Genomic DNA, 20,395 nt, shown 5'->3' on the forward strand with positions numbered 1-20,395 from the left:
TAACCACCCCCTCTTTCATGTTAATGTCTTCCCAGACACTCTATTATTATTTTGTGTAGCATAATAATTTATGGATTCCCCCAGTGCTTCCTGATAAATATTTCTATTCTTTGAGAGAAAAAGAGAGACCAACATTTCCTTCTCAACCTCTTTGCTCCAACTCTTGCTCCCAATATATGGGATCACGGGGGTACATGAAAAGTTTCTTAGAGTGTGTAGATTTATTCAGTAAGTTTGACACGTACAAATAAGAATTGCTGGAAAACACAGTCACATAGTGAGAAAAGTCAAGTTTCCACCTAAATCAGACAATTCTATTATTCTACTAAACTATTTGCAGGCAGTAAAACTTGAGAAATGGAGCTGTGTGACTCTGGACTACTGATAACACACACACTAAATATTTTTTCTTCAAAGTTTCTATTGTGAATTGAGTGCTAGGTTTCATGGGATACCATTGGTTTTACACTCATTGTTTCATTGCTTCTATTTCCACTTTGTTTTTCTTGAGCTGGGGGTGGTACACGAAAACTCTCAGGAATATATCATCGGTTAAACAACCAAAGGGCACATTCTGTAAGCCTGCCTCCTTGCCGCCAGCACTCAGTCTTTCTCTTTACATGAGTTTAGCTAGATTCCTCAGCTGCTCTAGTTCTCCATGTCATCATTTCGGCCTCTATCTCTGGTGTTGCTGCTTCTCTGGATAGGGTCCTACATTCCGCCCATGCTCTTCTCCCTGGATGGTCCTAGGGTCTTCTGTTCCTGGACTGTAAGATTAACTACTCCCCGATTTTTGTTAACAAAATTTCTACACAAGATGAATATTTGAGATCCTCAGTTGATCTGTTTTGATTTAGTGATTGTTGTTGTCAAGTGCCATCAGGTTGATTCTGACTCATGACAACTCTATAGAGGGTTTCTGAGGAGTGGCAGATGAGTTTAAAGCATTGACTGTGTGGTAAAAATCAACCTTTTGTTGAGTGCTTATCCTCCAAAAACACACAACAATTCCAGTGGATAAATGAACACATTCTGTTTTTAAATAGTGTTCATGAGGACACTTGTTAGAATGAAAATATCCAGTCTTGGATACTGGCATTCTCTGGTCTCCTAAAACTAAATCTTTCAAGCAGTTTCAAGCAGAGACACAAGACATCTGAATATCCTTCATCCCCCAAATTGTTCTCCTCTATCTGTGAATGTGGCTACTGCTGTCTTTCCTGGAGCACTTGGTAGGAAAAGGTGCAACTAAAACACTAAAGAATTAAGGAAACCTGATACAGTGATGTAGAATGAACACTGAACCACAAGGTTGGCAGTTCAAACTCACCAGCTGCTCCTCAGAAACCTTATTGAGGGTCACAATGAGTCAGAACTGACTCAACAAGCACTAGGTAACAATATCACCAAATATATATATATATATATATATATATATATATATATATATCCACCACCTGTCACATTGCCTTACTCTGGTGACTAATATCTTGTTATGATGTTAGAAATGATGCTGCCATTATTTCAGATACCAAGTGAGTCATCCAAGTTTCAGTAGAGTTTCCAGACTAAGACTAACTAGGAAAAAAGAACAGGAATCTCGTCCTGAAAATTTGCTAGTAAAGATGATATGGAGTGCAACAGAATACCATACAACTCACTTGCTTTGGATGTGTCATCCAGAGAATTCATTGATGGAGGGTAGCAAGAGCATAGGAGACCCTCAGTGAGATGGATCAAAACAATAGCCACATGATAGGTATAACATGCTGGTGACGGTGAGGATGATGCAGGACCAAGCAACATTTTATTCAGCTACATAAAGTGACTATGAGTCAGAGTTAACTTAATGATGGCTAGCAAAATATATACATGTTATTGTTGTTCAGTGCCAATGAGTCTGTTCCAACTCGTAGTGACCCTGTATAGGGTTCCCAAGGAGCAGCTGGTGTGTTTGAACTGTCAACCTTGTGGTTATCAGTCCAGTGAGTTATTATCCTACAGTACCATATGCACACACAATACATATAATATATATTAGCATTTTATCTTTCAGTTACTTAAGAAAAAGGATAAAGAAAGAGAACACTATTGGGAATCAATTATGTACCAGACCCTTTACTGAGTACTGCAAACATCATTTCCCTTCCTCCTCACAGCATCTCATAATGTTTCCTTTCTTTCCGTCTGCACCAGTGGTTGATTGCTAATAGACTCTATGCTAGGACACCATTCTAAAGCTCTGAAAAACCTTAGCTGACATTTGACTAGGAACTTGATGAAGTGACAAGTTACTTGGTAATGATGACATCATACTAGGTGCAGAGTGTTTAGGGATAATTGATTTTTGTTGTTGTTGCTGTTAGGACCACTACATAAAACCAATGAGTCTAGCAAATATTGTCAACATTAATTAGGTTGATGAAATGTAAATTACATAATTTGCAATTTAATGACTTAGTTACAGAATGTAAGTTTAGTAGAATAAAAAAAGCAAATGCTTTCTTTACATATAAAATGCACTTCACATATAAAATGGAGATTTGTTTGTCTATTCAGTGACACAATCAATATTTCTTTTTAAATTCCTACTATTTATTGAATCTCTACATATTTAAAAGATCTCAATTTTCTGTAGTTCTTACAAGGTTCTCAAATATTATATAAACAAAAATTATGATTTCTGAAGACATTGTTAGCCATTTGATCTTAATCTTATTTATACCCAGCAATTCTTTGATTTTTAACTTTTTATGATGAATTAAGCAAAGGTTCAGAGACAAATTCATCTGGTTTACATTTAAAAAATCATACACTTGGTTTCATTACAATGATTGTAATTCCCTCCGTGCATCAACAATTTCTTATACCTGTTGTTTCGATTTCCATTCCACCCTCCTTTCCACCCCTCCTCAACTTTGTACTTAGATAAATGTTGCCCTTTTGATCTTCATTGATTAACCAATCCATGGTGAACATACCTTACTAATATTGTTGGCCCCCTTTATATAACTTTGCTACTGCTTTTGTAAAAATTGACCCAAAAGAGTGAGTTCCATTCCAGACATCAAGAAAAGCATTCTGGAAAAAAGGAAGAAAAAGACCATTAAAAAGAGAAAAGAAAGAACAGGCCACAATCGAAGTCAGAAGAGACTGAAATGTTCTCTCCTGTGTAGACTTGCTAAAGTGAATGAAAGAAATGGGAAAGTAATACAGCTGAACAGAATATCTCAAAGGACAACTCCAGAAGACAGAGTCAAAAGTTATAATAAAATGTGCAAAGACATGGAATTAGAAAACCAAAGTGAAAAAACATGATCAGTATTTCTCAAGCTGAAAGAACTAAAGGAAAAAAAAAAAAAAATCAAGCATCAACTTGGTTGATGCTCAACCATTTCAAGATGTAGCATATGACAAAGAATGCCTGGTACTGAAGGAAGAAGTCCAAGATGCACTGAAGTCATTGATAAAAAACAAAGATCTAGGAATTGATGAAATCCAAATTGAAATCTTGCAACAATCTGAAGCCACACTCAAGGCACTCACTCATCTATGCCAAGGAATTTGGAAGACAGCTACGTGGCATAGCAATTGGAAGAGATTCATATTTGTGATAATTCTAAAGAAAGGAGACCCAAACAAATGCAGAAATCATTAAACAATATTAATAACACAGACAAGTAAATTTTTTTCTGAAGATAATTGAAAAATGGCTGCAACAGTGCATCTACAGGGAATTGCCAGAAAAGGACATGGAACTAGGGATATCATTGCTGATGTCAGATGGATCTTCGCTGAAAGCAGAGAATACCAGAAAGATGCTTACCTATGTTTTATTATATAAAATTTTTAAGTATGTGGATCATGACAAACTATGGATAATAGTGCAAAGAATGTTGTTGTTAGGTGTCAACAAGTTGGTTCCAATTCATTATGACTCTGTATAAGGTTTTTGAGGAGCAGCTGGTGGGTTTGAACTGCCTACCTTGTGGTTGAAGCGCAATTCTGGTCTTACAGCGCCATACCAGGAGTCCTTTGGAAAGAATTGTTGCTGTTGTTGTTAAGTGCCATCAAGTTGGTTCCAACCTATAGCAACCCTGTATAAGGTTTCTGAGGAGCAGCTGGTGAGCTTGAACTGCCATCCTTGCCGTTCAAATGTCTTTGCAGTCTGGCGCATTAACCCACAGCACCACACCAGTATTCCAAAACACTTACTTAATTGTCCGCATGAGGAACCTATACATAGACCAAGAGGCAGTGTTTTAAACTGAACAGGGGGATGCTGAATGTTTTAATACCTTGGAGTGTGTATGCCAGGGTTGTATTCTTTCACCATACTCATTCAGTCTTTTTGCTGAGCAAATACTCTGAGAAGCTGAATTATATGAAGAAGAACATGGCATCAGATTTGGAAGAAGTCACATTACCAGATGCTACAACATGGCTTGCTAGAAGTGAAAAGGATGGAGATCAAAGACTACAAGTTTCAGTATGGATTGTATATCATTGTAAAAAAAACAAAATCCTTACCACTGGACCAATAAATTACATTATGATAAATGCAGAAAAGACTGAAGTTGTCAAGTCCTTCTTTTGCTTAGATCCACAATTAACTCTCATGGAAACAGCAGCCAAGAACTCAAAGGGCATATGACATTAGGCAAATCAGCTGTGCAAGACCTCTTAAAAGTATTCATGAGCAAAGATTTCAGCCTGGAAACTACAGTGTACCTGATGCAAGCCATTGTATTTTTAATAGGCTCACATGCATGTGAAAGTTGGACAATGAATAAGAAAAGTTATAGAAGAATTGATGCATTTGAGTTATAGTGTTGGAGAAGAATATGGAAAGTACCATGGTCTGCCCAAAGAACAAACATATCTATACTGGAAGAAGTACACCCAGAATGCTTCTTACAAGCCAGGACGCTGAGACCTGGTCTCTCATACTTCAGACATGTTATCAGGAAAGGCCAGTCCCTGAAGAAGAACATCATGATTAGTAACTTGGAGGGTCCGCAAAAAGGAGAAAGACCAACAACAAGATGGATTGACACACTGACAACAGCAATGGACTCAAATATAACAACCATTGTGAAGATGGACCAGGGCAGCATTTTGTTCTCCTGTGTATACGGTGGCTACGAGTTGGAACCAAGTCACTGACACTGAACAGCAACGAGTTTTCATCATTCTACCCCTGTATCTTCTTTCACATTCATTGTGTGTTTGCAGCAAAAGTAAATACTCCAGTGTAAATATTCTCTTTCAAATCCTTATATGTTTGTGGGTATTCTATCACTCTCCCTTCCTTACTCATTTAGCTTGTGTATCTATCAATGTATCTAACCCCAGAACATTGCAGTTCCAGTGTTGCACATATAAATAGCACTATTTAGCTTTATCCCCTTGAACATTCATGTATCTCCCTATGTCTTCACTTGTCTTCATCATTCTTTTTCTAACCTCCCTCTTCCATATTAACTGTCTCATAACCCATGTGAACATGTATCTACCCTCTAACCATTGAGTTACTCTCCCTTCACTCCCACCCCTGGTAACCATTAGAGAATGTTTCTTTGAGTATAAAAACCTTTTCTTGAGTTCTTACTGTGGTCTCATGCAGTATTTGTCCTTTTGTGATTAACTAATTTTAATCAGCATAATGTCTTTTTCTTTAATGTTTTATTGTGAATTATATGATAGTTTACATGGGAGAACATTAGCTGTACATTCATCCTATCATATATTGTTTATTGCCATGGTTACAATCCCCTCCATGCATCATCAAACAACCGAAGGGTACACCCCACAAGCCTGCCCCCTGGTTGTCAGTACACAGCCCCTCTCTGGGTCTAGAATCCCCAGCCATTCCCTTTCTCCACATCATTGTCTCTGCCTCAACCTCTAGCGTCACTGTCAACATAGTGTTTTGTAAGCTCATCCATGTTATGAGGTTTTTCACAGATTCATCATTATTCTTCAGTGTTTAGTAGATTTCATTGTGCATATGTACCAAAGTTTGTTTTTCCATTCTTTCTTTGGTTAGCATTTAGGCTCTCTCTATCTTTTCGATATTATGCTGCAATAAACACTGGTGTGTCTATATCTACTCATGTCATGGCTCTTATTTCTTTTGGATATATACAATGTAGAGGGTTTACTGGGTCATGAAATATTTGTATTTCAGAATTTTTGAAGAAGCACCACACAGTTTTGTACAGTGTGTGGCACCATTTTACAGTCCCATCGGTAGTGTAGAAGAGTCCCAGTCACTCAACACCCTCAACAGTTTTGTGTTTCTGGTGTTTTGTTTTTTAACTTTGCTATTATTGCTGGGGGTGAGATGATAGCTCATTGTTGTTTAGATTTGCATCTTTCTAGCTAGTGGCTAGTGATTGCAAACATTTCCTCATATGTTTGTTGGCTGCCTGAATGGTTTCTTTATTGAAGTGTCTGTTCTTGTCCTGCCCCCATTTTTAAATTGAGTTGTTTGTATTTTTATTGAAGAGATGTTGTAGTCTTTAAATGTTAGAGATTATTATCTTGTCTGATATGTAATTTCAAAAATTTTCCTTGTTTCTAGGTTCTATTTCACTCTTGATAAAATCTTTTGATGCACCTGCTTTTTCAGAGATCTTAGTCATCTATTTTGTCTTCTACTGTTTTCTATTATTTTTGAAGTTGTATTTATACCATGTATACAGCCCCTAAGTTTGTCCCTATTTATTAATTGATGATCTTTATAGTTCAAGATTTGCATTTAGTTTTTTAATCCACATTGAGTTTGTTTTTGCATATTAGGTTGCATTTGGTTCTTGTTTGATTTTTATACAAATAGATTTCCAGTCAGCACCATTTGTTGAAGAGGCTATCCTTTTCCCACTTAATGTGTTTTGCTCCTTTGTCAAAGATCAGCTGAATGCATATAGATGAATCTACTCTCGGATTCCCAATTCTGTCCCATTGATCCACGTAACTTCTGATGTACCAGCTCCAGGTTGTTATGACCATTGGAGTTGTGTAGTAGGTTTTGAGATCAGGATTTGAGGTAACTCCAACTTTGTTTTTCTTCTTAACTAATGATTTATGTATCCAAGGTCTCTTTACTTTCGATATAAAGCTAAGGATCAGTTTTCCATCTCTTTAAAGAAAGACATTAGAATCTGGATTAGGATTACATTATGCCTATTAATTGCTTTGGGAAGTGTTGACATTTTCACAAAATTAAGCCTTCCTACCCATGAGCATGGTCTATTCAGTTTTTGTAAGTTTTTTTTAGTTTCTTGTAGTTGTGCTTTATAGTTTTTTTTTATATAGGTCTTTTGTTTCTCTGGTTAGACTTATACCTAAGTTTTACAGTTTTTTGGAGCCTATTGTAAATGGTATTATTTTCCTGATTTTGTTTTCACATCTGTCTTTATTAGTGTAGAGGAATACAACTGATTTTTGTATATTGATCTTGTACACTGTCACTTTGCTGAATCTTTCAATGAGTTCCAATGATTTTCTTGCTGAGTAGTAGGTATTTTCTATATATAGGTTCATCTGTGGCACTATAGGATCAGTAGTGGACTGTGAACCACAAGGTCAGTGGTTCAAACCCAACCATCTGCCTTAAGAAATCCTATACTGGATGGGTATGAGTTGGAACTGACTTGATGACACTGAACAACAACAACAATCATCTGAAAATTAAGAGACTTTTGATTCTTCTTTGCCAGTTTGGATCCCTTTAACTTCCCTGTGGGGAGCACATGGCACTGTAGGATAAGCATGGGACTGCAAGCCATAAAGTCAGCAGTTTGAGCCCACCAGAAGCTTCATGGGAGAAAGATGAGACAGTCTGTTTCCACAAAGACTTAAAACCTCAGAAGCCCTATATCAGTTCACTATGAGTCAGAATTGACTCAAATATACTTAACAACAACAATTCCTCTTTATTGCCTTATACAGACTAAGATTTCCAACAGAACATTGAATACGAGTGGTGATAAAGGGCAGGCTTGAATGGATTCTGCTCACGTAGGAAATGCGCTCATTTTCTCTCCGTTGGCTGTTGGATTGCTACATATGCCCTTATTTATGTTGAGTAATGTCCCTTCTAGTCTGACCTTGTTTAATTTTTTTTTTTTTTTTTTTAGAAATGGATATTACCTTTTCTTCACCAATTTATATGATTTTGTGGTTCTTTTCCTTTCATTTATTTACACTGATTGCTTTTCTAATATTGAACCGTCCTTGTATTGGTATGACCCACTTGGTCATGATGTATTATTCTTCTTTTCTCTCTCTCTCTCTTTTTATATATTGTTGAATTCTTTTGACCAGGATTTTGTTGAGAATTTTTGCATCTATGTTCGTGATGGATAGTGGTCTATAATTTTCTTTTTTTTAATGATATCTTTGCTTGGTTTGGATATGAAATTTATGTTATCTTCATAAAATGTTTTCAGGAGTTTCCATCCTTTTTCTATGTTCTAGAATCGCTTAAATAGAATTGATGTCAGCTCCTCTCTGAATGTTTGGTCAAATTCACCAGTAAAGCCATCTGAGCCTGGATTTTCTTGGTGAGAGGTTTTTAATGACTTGAGCAATTTCTTCTTTTGGTTCAAGTCTATTCAAGTTTTCTACTTCCATCTGTGTTAGTTTAGGTAGGTAACGTTTTTTATTCTAAAACTTTGTCCATTTCTTCTAGATTTTCAAATTTGTTGGAGTATATTTCTTTAGGGTGGTGGTTGCTAGTGGGTGTATGCCACTGGGTCGGTTCAGACTCATAGTGACCTTGTATAGGGTTTCCAAGGCTGTAAACCTTTACAGGAACAGAAAGATTTATCTTTCATTCACAGAGCAACTGCTAGCATTCTGTTATTATCCTTTTTATTTCCATTGGTTCTGTTGTGATGGCACTCATATAGTTTCTTATATGTGTTCTTTGCATCTTCTCTGTCTTTTCTTTTGTTAGATTCACCAATGGTTTGTTGATTTAATTAATCCTTTCAAAGAACTAATTGTTGATTATTTTTATTGTTAATCTGTTCTTTAATTCATTTATTTCTACTTTAATCTTTATTATTTCTTTACTTGGAGAGTGTAGCTTTACTTTGCCTTCATTGGTATAACTTGCCCTCTCAGAATTGCTTTTGCTGTGTTCCAAAAGTTTGGTATGTTGTGTTTTCATCTCATTTAATTAAATTTTTTATTTGTTCTATTATCCAATTGCCTTTAAGTAGGATGTTATTCAATTTCCATGTATTTGATTTTGTTTTTTTTTTACCTTGATCTTACTGTTGTTTTCTAATAGCATTGCTCTGAAAAGTTGCTTTGTAGTAGTATTTCAATGTTTAAAATTTATTGAGGCTTTCTTTTTGGCTTAACATATGGTCTATTCTAGAGAATATTCCATGTATACCAGAAAAGGATGTGTATTGTGCTGTTTTGCATTGAGTGCTTTGTATAAGTCTATGGCTTAAGTTGGTTGATTGTGCTGTTAAGTTCTTGTGTGTCTTTGTTGAGTTTCCTTTTAATTCTCTCCTTCATCAATAGTGATGTATTAAAATTTCCTACTATTATTGTTGTTGGTAAGTGCCATTGACTCATCATGACCTTGTATAGGGTGTCCGAAGAATGGCTAGCAGATTTAATTCATTGACCATGACATTCAAATTGACCTTAAGGTCCAGTGAATTATCCTGCAGTGCCATGTTGTTGATGTTAAGTGTCGTAGAGTTAGTTCCAACCCATAGTAACTCTGCATAGGGTTTCTGAGGAGTGGCTGGGGAGCTTGAACTACCAACCCTGCAGTTCAAACCAACGTTGTAGTCCAGTGCATTAACCCACAGCATCACACAAAGACTCCTTGCAAAGCCATAGAGCTGTTTCTTTCTTTAATTCTATTAGCATTTGATGTATATCTTTTGAGGCATCTATGCTTTCATTGGAATCCTGGTGTGGCACTGTGGATTAATGTGCCAGACTGAAAAGCAGTCTCCTTGGAAACCCTATACAGGGTCGCTATGGGTTGGAACTGACTCAACGGCACTTAACAACAACAACATGCTTTCATTGGGGGCACAGACATTTATTATGGTTATGTCCTCTTGTTCAATTGACCCTTTAATCATGAAATAATGTTCTTATATGTCTGTTATACAGGTTTTTGTCTTAAAGTCTTTTCTGTGGGAAATTTACATTGTCCATCTTGCTCATTTTTTTTGGCATTAGCTTGACATATTTTGTTCCATCCTTTGATTTTTTTAATCTATTTTTTCTTTGTGTGTAAGGTGTCCTTCTTTTTAGACAACATATGGAAGGATTCTGTTTTCATATGCATTGTGCTATGCTCTATCTCTTGATTGGTGCATTTCCTTTATCACAAGATTTCTTGTATGTATACTTTCCTATAAGGAGCTCTGGTAGTGTAGTGGTTATGAATCGGGCTGTGAAACTTAAAGTCAGCAGTTCAAAACTACCATCTCTTCTGTGGGAGAAAGATGAGGCTTTCTGCTCCCATAAAGATTTAGAGCCTCGGAAACCCTGTACAGGGTCACTATGAGTCGGATTTGATGCTACGGCAACTTGACAGACTGGCGATCCATTACTATGTTGTCATTAGGTGCCCTTATCTCTGAATCAAAGCAACCCTATGTACAGCAGAATGAAACACTGTCTAAGTCATCCTAAAAATGGTTGTTATATTTAGCCCATTGTTGCTACCACTGTGTCAATCCATCTTGGTGGGGGTGGGGATGGGGTCTTCCTCCTTTTACCTGACTTTCTAAGCATGATATCCTTTACCAGGGACTGGTTTCTACTGACATCATGTCCAAAGTGTGAGAGACAAAGTCTAGCCATCCTCACTTCTAAGGAGTATTTCATATTTGTTTGTTCTTCACCAATAAGATCTTTCAAACGCATTGATTCTTTTACAGTTTTTCTTATTCCTTTCCCAACTTTCACATGCATTTGAGGTGAATGAAAATACCATGGCTCTAGTAAAGCACATATCAACCCTCAGTCTGACATCTTTGCTCTTTAACACTTTGTGCTGATGCAACCTTTTAATGAAATAAATACTCAGAAAATGCATGATGATGGATCATGTTGAAAGGGAGTTGCATCATGGCCAAATCTTGTGGTTTAGAGATCTGAACAGAATCCAAACACAGATTCAAGTGGTGAAGGCATTTCCTAGTTCTTTAAAGGAATGGTTAGAAAACTGGAATCAAGACGTTCAGTTCACAACTTTATGTCATATCCTTAGTTTAGGATATAGGCTTCGGAGCATCCATTATTAATTTTCAATCCAATTTGCCCTTGATAATCATCATCAATCACATCACCCAATATAGTAACAGAACTTGTACAACATATTTACTTAATGCCACATGTCATTTGATTTCTTGACTGATGGTTTTATGAGTGTTGATTGTGGATCCAAGCAAAATGAAGCCTTTGACAACTTTAATCTTTTCTCCATTTATTGTAATGTTATTTATTTGTCCTGTGGTGAAGATGTTTTGTTTCCTGTGGTCTTTGATTTTAATTGTAAGTATTTTAAATCCTTTTCACTTTCAGCAAGCAAGAACTTAATATTGTGGTAATTTCTACTCATACTTTTTAGCTGACGAGTTTCTTGAAACAAGAACAATTTTCTGACCTTACTTTGTATCTCATGAGATTCCTATTATATAAAATAACCAAAGCATAAGGAGTTGAAAGTTTCAGTTCAGAGATTAATTTTAATAATATAAAATTATCTGAAAGGGTAAATTTTAGTCAATACCCATACATTAAAATATATTTTGTGTCTGACTTGATAGTTCTAATGTGTAATGCTAAGTACAGCAGCAAATTCAAGTCATCAATCCATTTGGCAAATATTAAGTCTTTTATGTCCATAAACATAATAAATAACAGTCTCGTGGAATATAAGGTGTTGTTGTTGTTAAGTGCCATTGAGTCAGTACTGACTCATAGCGACCCTGTATAAGCTTTCTACTCCTTCAAAGATTTAAAGCCTCAGAAACCCTGTACAGGGTCACTTTGAGTCAGTACTGATGCAACGGAACTTAACAATAACAACACTTTGTATTCCGTGAGACTGTTATTGACTATGTTTATGGGCATAAGAGATTCAGTATTTGTCAAATGGGTTGATGACTTGAATTTGCTGCTGTAATTAGCATTACACATTATAACTATCAAGCCAGTCATAAAATAATTTTTTTGGTGTATGGGTAATAACAAAATTTTACCCTTTCAGATAACATTAATCTCTGAACTGCAACTTCTAACTCCTGACATTGGCTTTTTTCAAGGCAAGAGTCAGGTTAGAGTTACATATTGAGAATGTGAATTCTCATACAAAATATCTTAAATGATGTATTGTGAGAAACGCTAAAGATTCTGCCTTCTCTAAGAAGACTGAAATGTCACATTAGGCTGTGACTGGTTTGACAGCTAGTGTCTGCATTGTAGCGATCATGTTATCTGCTGCCCTCCCCTGCCTCACCTCAAAAATGTGACTTCCCCTCTCTCTTGCACATACACGCACTCACACATACACACGAATATTTGTACATACTTTGCATCCCCATCCTGTCTATTGCGCCTTTCAATTATATGAAATATTTTATTCCAAATATTCTATGAAATTCTAAGGAATGTGCCACCCATATTGTTTTCATAAAACTTAGTCAAATCAGTATATAATATACTTTATAAAATTCTACCATCACCCTTCTGAAATGTGACTGGGTCTTCAAAGTGTCTCTGAAAATCACTGCATTTGGGCAGAGCTCAGTAAAGCCCTTGAGGACATTATCTAAAATGCTACTTACTATTAACCATAGTCATTCCTATCTCAGATCTCATCCTTGTAAAGGTATATGCAAAGTACAACTTAAGCCTTGCAAACTTCCTTAGCTGAAACAACTGCTGGAATCTTGTGCTACTGAGTTGGTTCCTATGAGGCTTGTGAGTTTGAACTGCCAACCTTAATGTTCAAACCTACCTTGAGGTCGAGTGCTTATACTGTGGCACCACACTGGGACTCTTGGTGCCATACCAAGAATTTTATCAATATTTAAAAGGTCACTGGCCAGTTTCCCAACTTGGTTGGTGCCTCTAGACCTGGTGTCTTTGGGGCCTCCCTGTTTCCACTTTCAGTTGCTAGATACAATATTTGAAGATTAATTCTGCTGGTCTTCCATGTTTTCACTTCTTCCAAAAACTCAATACCATAAAGGAAGGTTTTGCATTGCCAAGACAGACAAAATCATTGCTTACAAGATCAAATGATTTCGTGCATCCTACTGGAGTAATTGTTCCCACATTACTGTAGTTATCTGAATTCCCAATGGTTATTTGACATTGTAGGATTGTGAGTTTTCACTTGGGGAATTTGATTGCATACTTCCCAGGCCTGAAGTTGCTCCACAATGCATTCGAGTGTTTCCTCTCTTTCTTGGCACATTGATTTCTCTGATTCCACCTAGGCTCAACACAGACCATCCACCTTGCCCTAAATTGACCTCAGGGTAATAAGCTAGAGGTGTCTTCTTCCTACAGTGAGATGCTTTACTTGTCACAAAAATGCAGTTTTTGTCACATTCCTAGATCATTGTGGACTTACACTTTAGGCCCATCACTGTTCTTAAGTATATATATTATAAGCTCCATCTGATGCCAGGGAAACTTCCTGGACAGCAAACACATATTATTGTCTAAGTATTTGTTATACTATTGTGCTAACTTTTTGTGGGGGGAAAGAAACAAAACAAAACAAAACAAAAAGTTGCAATGTTTAATAATAGCAAGACATTAAGACATGACATGATGATAGGTACATTTCATCAAAATTGTCCAGATGAAACTAGCAAATATAGAATCAAGATGACATTGTGGCCCCACAAGTAATCATACCTGAGAGATATGCAGGATAGACGGAGCAGAAACATTGGATTTCTTTTAAACATGGTGATAATTCTTTAAAATTTGTGGGCTGTTTTCGTTGTTTTTTTTTGTTTTTGTAAGGGTAAAACTTTTGAGAAAGTCCGCATAATTAGAAGCAAACACTTCAATTAAATGTAATTTGTGGGATGACACCACTCTATGAAAACTATGAAATGCATTGGAATGTTATGTTGTATTGACCCACCTCAACTCTCAGGAGAAAAGGATTAAATAGTTAATTATGTGCTTTTAAAACTCCATAAGATTATAATGTGACTATGACATTTTTGCTTCCTCCTCTATTAGGTGTGAACTCTACTAAGAGTTTATAAAGGTGTTTTGGGAGAAACAAAATACAATCTTTGCCAAACCCAACTGAATAAGAATTTATAGAGGAGGATTTGTATAACTTAAGTCAATAAATTCCCCCAAAAAGAGTAATTGGAACATCTGGAGTCAATAATCTCATAGGACTTGTTTCCTCTCCTCAACTTCTCTTTTCTTTTGCCTCCTGGCAGGTTATCCAGCCAATAACACTAGGAAGTTATATTTGGTTTGAGAATTGAAATATACGCAGAGATGCAGCTGCAAATATCAGTTTAGGGTCAGAATGAGATCAACTCTAGAGAAAATTTAAGAGCTGAAGCTTGGAAATCAACCCATTTTGTGTACTTTTTTTCAGTTACAAAATAAATAGGAACATTGTTAAAAGCAATAAGATTCTGGAAGATCGGTATTTAAAAGAAAGAATCATAAATCAAATATAGAAATGAACTGCATTTAAGTCGAAAAGTCCATGTACGTATTCACATTAGCTCAATGAAGATCCGAGTGTTGAAATACAAAGGAGCATTTCACCTAATCTCACAAAGTATTCCTGCATTAGTCTTGAGTCAAGGAGCCAAGCTGAGAAATACAGAGGAGGGGAGGGGGAAAAACCCTTCACTTCCTCCCTTTTGTATATATGTTCACCCTCTACCCAATTGCTTAAATCATAAAACTGAGAATCCTTCTTGACTCCAAATATATATATATATATATATATATATATATATATATAATTTTTTTTACTATCATATAATACAAAAAATAAGGAGGTTAATATTTTATCTGTTTGGTTTTGCACTGATTTTCCTTTGTCCAAGTATTTCTGGATTAATAGAATGAAAATTCCAGGAGGACAGAGATGTTAGCTTGTTTGGTTCACCATGTTCCCAGTGTCTGAAATAATCCTTTGCATACTGCAGGTGCACCAGAGGTATTTATTGAAAGACATTTGTTGAATACGTGTAGTGTATAGTATTCTGATCATGAGATGTAATTAAATCAGTCTATATTAGTCATGATTTGGGAATGTACACTAAGATTTGTCACCTTGGGTAGATTACCTAACCTTTCAAATTCCAAGTATTCTTACCTGCATAATCTAGTTTAACTAGAATACTGACTTAACAAGATTAATGTACTAATTAATAGTGGCTGTCAGAATCTCCTAAGGCAGACATACAAAATAACACAGTGATGATGGTTAGTGTTAAAGTGCAAAAATTTGTGTTTCTGGGCATTAAAAATACAAACCAGAGTCTTGGCTGTGTCCGTTCCTTCTGAGGATTCTGAGTGCATTCCTCTTTGCTTTTAGTGGTGGCTGACAATTCTTGGTGTTGGTTTGCTTATTAGAGATACATCTTCACATGACGCTGTCCCCTCAATTTCAGTGACTGCTTAATAAAACACCACTCGAAAGGGATAAAGACAAGGAACCATCCTACTTTGATACTAACTGATAGTCTCTTGGGAAAAAAAAAAACCTATTTCCCCAAACAGGCTCACATTAACAGATATATTGATTAGGACTGAAATATATTTTTTGTTTCGTTGTAGGAGATGTTAGGCAGAATTCAATGCATACTGTGCCCAAATCATCTCCTCGCTTCACTTTCCCTTGGTAGGTTCTCCTTGGGGAAGAGAAGGCAAGGCAAGGATGGTGGCATAGCCTAAAGCACATTGCCGCTTTCATATTGCAAGACAAGCAGAAGTGATAGCATTGGATCATGGAGAGCAACTAGATTATGAAAGACATAGGATTGAGGTTTGATTCAGGACTCCAATAATTGTGTGTTATAAAACACTTCAGTCATAAATTGTTTCTTAAACAGCTACCTCAGAAGATAGCCCCTTTACTGTACTACCTAACCAGATCCATCAATCAACAGTAAGGGGACTGTTGGGGTGGATAGGGGTGGGTGATCGCATGTCTCAGTTTATCCTTGTAGTTCATCGGGATCTAAACTTCTTATTAAGAGTATGATCTGTTAAAATTGTTAATGACCCTGAGCCATAAAGTAAGTGCTAATTCAATTGTTAAACGTAAGTCAGAGGTTAAGGATTGGATCAGCTTTATAGACTGAAGTCACAGCCACTGAATTGTATACAATTATTCCTACAGGAATCATTCCTACATTACTACATTCAGTTAACTCTAAATGACCATAGACTGGTGTTCCAAATCGCTTGACCAACCCTGACATTACATTTCCAAATGCATATACACTAAGACGATTTCATTTTTATTTCAACTCCTATTTCAATATTACTAACACTTTAAATGTTATCCCAAGTTCAAAGGAGGTTGTTTATTCATTAGTATTATTCATTAGATATTTACTCATTAAGGGACCTATTTCAGCAGAATTGTTTAAGTAGTGGGGTTATCAGAAGGACATGAACATTACAGAGTTTTCATTTAAATCAGATGCCAAGAAATAGAACAAAAAGTCTGAATAATGAATGCATATCAACTTTGTTTTATGAAAAGTAATATTAATTCTGATCAAAGTGTATAGTCTCTGTGTTTATGCTTAAAACCCATAAAGCCTTGTTGGTACCTGTTCATTTTTATAAAAGACTTTTGTGGAGATTGATTACATTTGAATTGCCTTTTATTTTTACTCACAGTCTGGAGATGGAAATGAGAATACATTCAACAGAGTTTTTAATGAATTTAGAATATGCTCAAGTTTTAAAGCTCCTCTAAAAACGTTGAAGTATTTATGTATGGGATTTCTGTCACCAACTAGAATGAAATGACTATCAGTTCCATAATTTTGTAATAAACTGCATTCTTCCTGTTTTATTATGGTTCAATATTTTTTAAACATAGGGAATTTAGGATGTTCATCAAATTTTCATATGGTAGAAATTCAATAAGAAATAGTTTGATTAAATAGGTATACCTGAATTCAATTTTTAAGACACTTTTCATTTTAGAACAGTTTTTTTTTATTTTAAAACAGTTTAAAGAATTATTACAAGCATATTAGAAAGAATTCCCATATACTATACAACCAAATCAAACGAAACCAAAGTCACTACCATGGAGTCAATTCCAACTCATAGTGACACTTTATAGGGGTTTTGAGGCTGTAGATTTTTACGTCAGCAGAAAGCCTCATCTTTCTCCTGAAGAGCAGCTGCTGGGTTTGAACTACCAACAAGCGGTTACAGTCTAATTCTTTTCCTATAACTCCACGAGCCATCCATCGTTCCTTATATTAATGTCACACATTTTGTTGTTGTTGTTAAGCGCATTATGACTCATAGAGATCCTGTATAGGGTTTCCAAGGAGTGGCGGCTGAGTTTTAACCACCAACTTAGCAGCTCAAACCAACCAGCTCAAACCAGCCTTGCTGTTTAGTGTTTATCCTACAGAGCCACAAGAGGACTCCATTAGTGTGATATACTTATCACAATGAATAAACCAATGTAGATAAAGTGTTATTAAAGTCCACACTTTTTTCAGTTTTTCTTTGTTGACAAAGGAATTCTTCTACTTTGTTTAATGTAAATATAATGACATTTGTTAAGACCTGATGCAGTTTGAACCAGAGAACTGTGTGGAACACAAGAAGTGAAACAAAAGTAGTCCAAAGCTGAACAACTACGAACAGGGCTGAATCAGGAAATTTAGTTTACAATATTCTGATTGGAGAAATGAAACATTTCAAGCAAGGCTTTTGCTGTGATTGGTTTATAGAATGTAAGTAGGTTGTAGGGAGTGGTTACAGTACAATATTGTAAAAGTATGTGTCTTTAAGGGCCTTTGCCCAAGTTCCAGATGTTAAGATAGCCCTTAGACCCATACGTTCCTGACATCTGCTTGGACAGGAGATTTCTGATAAGGGTTGTATGTCAAGTTCCTTTTCAAGGGCACACGCTTTACACAATTGTGCCTCACCATAAGGAAAACACTTCTTTAGCTGCATGCTTAAGATTGTGTACAGGTCAGTATCCATAAGGGAAGCAACTTCAAGACCCTGAAAGGACATGATCTGATGTCAAGATTAAAGATGGAATGAGGGTACCAGCTGTAAACCATAGCCTCCCACAAACCAAGTCCTCTCGTGCATCTCTAATACCTTTTGTTCTGTTAATTAGTGAGTCTTCCATTCAGGATACCACATTATGTTAATCATTTTAGAATCTTCTTGGCTGTGTCTTGTTAGGATGATCCTTGTTAGGATGATCTTGACTGTTTTCCTGTGAAAAGGTCAGAAATTTTATGGAAGGTAACTTAAGTTGGGGTTTATCTGATGGTCTGTCTCATGGTTGTTGTTGTTCTTGTTAGGTTCCAACCCATAGTGACCTTGAACAGGGTTTCTGAGGCTGTAAATCTTTATGGGAGCAGAAAGCCTCATCTTTCTCCTATAGAATGGCTGGTAGTTTCGAACTGCTGACCTTGTGGTTCACAGATTTTGAAGAAGACGATGGAAATTGTCTTAGGCAGAGTTCTCTAGAGGACCAACACTGGTGGTAGTGGTGTTTATGTGCCGTGAATCAGTTACGACTCATAGTGACCCTGTATAGGGTTTCAGAGGCTGTAAATCTTTACAGGAGCAGAAAGCCTCATCTTTCTCCTATAGAATGGCTGGTAGTTTCCAGCTGCAGACCTTGAGGTTAGCAGCCAGACTTGCAACCACTATGCTACCAGAGCTCCTCAAGAGGATCAACACTAGGGAAGCCTATAGACTTGCTTCTCACCCATCTATTGACATGGTTAGGTTCCAAAGACCACATTGTTATATGAAAATTGGCATTAAGTTAAAATGAAGAATGACCACATCAGATCACATCACATACTGGCAACTTGCATCATTACATTTACTGACAAATTGCATCACTGCAATTACTGTCAAACCACTGAGAATCCTTACCTAGCCAACTTGACACAAAATCTTAACCATGGCAACCACGTTACTCTTGCTTTATACCTCAACATTCATTACTGCCAAATGCAAGTCAGTAATGAGAAAAACAAACAGATACATTTTATACCATGATGGTATGTATATGTGAAATGCCAGATAACGAGATATGTGAGGTGGTTGTTGTTGTTTAGAGCTGTCCAGTTAATTCTGACTCACAGTGACCTTGTATAGGGTTTCCAAGGAGTGACTGTTGGTGGTGGTGATGTGCTGTGGATGGAGTCGGTTCCGACTCATAATGACCCTATATAGGGTTTCTGAAGCTTTAAATCTTTGCAGAAGCAGAAAGCCTCATTTTTCTCCAGCAGAACCACCAGTAGTTTCAAACTAATGGACCTTGACGTTAGCAACCGGACTCGTAACCACTATGCTACCAGAGCTCTTTAAGGAGTGACTGGTGGGTTTAAATTGTTGACCTTGTGGTTGGCATGCCAGTGCTTATCTGACAGGACCATACCAGAACTACTAATGAAGAGTGCTGCTGTTGCTAAGTGTCATTGAGTCGGTTCTGACTCATAGTGACCCTGCATAGGGCTTCTGAGGCTTTAAATCTTTATAGGAAAAGAAAGCCTCATCTTTTTCCCATGAAATAACTTGATGGCTTAAACCATGGACCCTGTGATTCATAGTCCAGCACTTAACGTATGAAGCCATAATGAGGAATAGGTGTATATATAAATATATAGATTTTATTTAAGGAAATTGCTTATATAGTTGTGGAGGCTGACAAGTTCTAAATTTGTAAGTAAGGTGTCAGTTGCTCCTTGGAAACCCTATACAGGGTCATTATGGGTCAAAACTGACTCAAAAGCACTTAACAACAACAACCTCATTTGTTTAGTACCAGTACCAGTTTCAGGCAAGTCAGTTGAATTCACAGTAGAACTACTGTATTGTTGTTGTTGTTGTTGGGTGCAATCAAGTCGGTACCGACCCATAGCAAACTTACCCACAGCAGAACACAACACTGCCCAATGCTGGGCCAACCTCGCCATTGTTGCCATGCTTGAGTCCATTGATGCTGCCACTTGGCCAATCCATCTCGTTGGGGGTCTTCCTCTTTTCCTCTGACCCTCCACCTAACCAAACATGATATCCTTCTCCAGCGACTGGTCCCTTCTGACAATATGTCCAAAGTATGAGAGACGAAGTTTGGCCATCTTGGCCTCCAAGGAGC

This window comes from Chrysochloris asiatica, unplaced genomic scaffold (genome assembly GCF_000296735.1).
Source record: "Chrysochloris asiatica unplaced genomic scaffold, ChrAsi1.0 scaffold00164, whole genome shotgun sequence".
Classification (NCBI taxonomy): Eukaryota; Metazoa; Chordata; class Mammalia; order Afrosoricida; family Chrysochloridae; genus Chrysochloris; species Chrysochloris asiatica.